At 65.1% G+C, this 2,186-nt stretch overlaps 1 non-coding gene and 1 pseudogene across 1 annotated transcript; both read right to left on the reverse strand.

Moving 5' to 3' along the window:
- Window positions 1-1,159, reverse strand: part of LOC136684563 (28S ribosomal RNA) — a 4,635-nt pseudogene extending 3,476 nt beyond the window's left edge.
- Window positions 1,160-1,575: 416 nt separating this feature from the next.
- LOC136684583 (5.8S ribosomal RNA) lies at window positions 1,576-1,729 on the reverse strand. Its single transcript, XR_010799725.1, has one exon. It is a non-coding gene; the product is annotated as a 5.8S ribosomal RNA (ribosomal RNA).
- Between the last annotated feature and the right edge of the window lie 457 nt (window positions 1,730-2,186).

Raw genomic sequence — 2,186 nt, forward strand, 5'->3', positions numbered from 1 at the left:
GCCGGTGGTGCGCCGCCCGCCCCCTCGGAGGGTTAGGACGGATCCCACCTCAGCCGACGCGCGCCGGCCTTCACCTTCGTTGCGCCTCCGGGGGTTCTGGTCCCTTCGACTCGCATACGCGTTAGACTCCTTGGTCCGTGTTTCAAGACGGGTCGTTCGGGGTCCGAACTTAGCCGCTGACCTTAGGCGTTCGGGTGCTGTGGGCCTGGATCGCCCCCCGCATCGCCGTAGCGGGCCTAGCCCGGGGCTGAGGACAGCCCAGCCGGCCCGCTTCGACCGAACGATCGGGGGGGGCCCCCATCCCCATCCCGGAGGAGGGGAGAACGCGGAAAGGACATTGCTCCACGGCCCCGGCGTTATCGGCGAAGTCGGAGCGAGGGGCTGTAGCGGAACGCCCGTGTCCGGGGGCCGCGTGGGGACTCCCTTCTCCGGACGGACCTACCTTCACCCTCGGGCCCTTCCAAGCCTAACCGGAGCCGGTCGCGACTCACCACCACGCGGGGAAAGTACACCGGGCGGGGCCGGACCTCCGTACGCCCGACAGGCCCGAAGTCCAGAGGCGAAGCGCAGAGCCGAAGCGGGGAGCGGTGGAGTCGGCACCCCACCCCTCTCGCCCGGATACGCTCGCACCCCCGACCGCGGAACCCGACGAGCGCGGGGCCGTCCGCCCGGCTGAATCCCCCGGGGCAGTCTTCTCGGTCCCCGTACGTTTACCTCTCAACGGTTTCACGCTCTGTTGAACTCTCTCTTCAAAGTCCTGTTTCAACTTTCCCTCACGGTACTCGGTTCGCTATCGGTCTCGTGCCGGTATTTAGCCTTAGATGGAGTTTACCACCCGCTTTGGGCTGCATTCCCAAGCAACCCGACTCCGAGAAGCCCGACCTACCCGGGCGGGAACGCGGGACTCGCTACCGGGCTTTCACCGTCTATGGGAAGAAGCCACGTTCGCGAGGACTTGGTCCCGCGTCCGCACCGAGACGGATCTTACGGACTTCCGTACGCTACATTTCCCGGCCAACCCCGGTCAGGGGAAAGTGGGATTCAGCGCTGGGCTCTTCCCTGTTCGCTCGCCGCTACTAAGGGAATCCTTGTTAGTTTCTTTTCCTCCGCTTACTGATATGCTTAAGTTCAGCGGGTCGTCTCGTCTGATCTGAGGCCGCACACAGAGGTTTCTTATGCGGGGGCGAGGGCGGAGGCGGAGGGCCGAAGGCTAGGGGCGAGGGGCGAGAGCCCGGCACGAGACCGAACTCCGCGACACCTTCCCCCCCACCCCGGCCGCTCGCCCGCCCGCTCACTCGCCCGCTCGCTGGGTTTAATCGGCACTCGCCACCCCCGCGTCCGACTGCGCGGAGCCCCGCTCGGGACTCGGGGAGAGACCGTAACGGACGTGGACCCGGACCTACTCGGCTCTCCCTCCGTTCCCTGTACGGAGCTCTCTCGCAACACGGGCCGCGTGGACTGGCTCGGAACCGAGTCTTCGTTTGGGAAGACGAAGGGCCGTTTTCAGGCCCTGCGAGCTTCCAGCCGCGGTCTCTCTCTCTCAGCGGGGGCGCGGAGACCGATCGATGGGTAAAGCGACCCTCAGACAGGCGTGGCCGCGGGATGGACCCCCGCGGCCGCAATATGCGTTCGAAATTTCGATGATCTGTGTCCTGCAATTCACATTAGTTAACGCAGATGGCTGCGTTCTTCATCGAAGCACGAGCCGAGTGATCCACCGCTAAGAGTCGTATTCGGGTTTGTGCCCGGCCCGTTACAGGCCGGGCGAAGGAAGCCATTCGAACAAGAGACAATTTTTGCCAATATATTTCAAGCCGGGTGCCTTCCACCCCCGTGCAGGGGGGGAAAGGTCATTGAACCTGGGCGTCACCACCGGACCGAGGAGTTACGGCCCGGGGGACGATCGCCCGAGTAGGTGCCCGAGACTTACGTGGTTTAGGAGACCGGGGTCTAGGCACCCGCCGTTCCCGGCGAGGCCCAGGGGTTTGGTTCGCTGCGTTACGGGTCCCGGTCTAAGGCATTCAGGCGTGCGCTCAAAGCCAAGCTCTCCACCCCGGAGGGTATGAGCGAGGCCCGGTGGTACGCTCCCAAGTCCCCGCTTAGGGGAAGGCGCTGGGTAGATCCCACCTAGTCAGGACCGGCGGGCACCGGCCGTCTCCTTTCGGGTGTTTATAAACGCATCCGGG

Source organism: Hoplias malabaricus, unplaced genomic scaffold (genome assembly GCF_029633855.1).
Source record: "Hoplias malabaricus isolate fHopMal1 unplaced genomic scaffold, fHopMal1.hap1 scaffold_29, whole genome shotgun sequence".
NCBI lineage: Eukaryota > Metazoa > Chordata > Actinopteri > Characiformes > Erythrinidae > Hoplias > Hoplias malabaricus.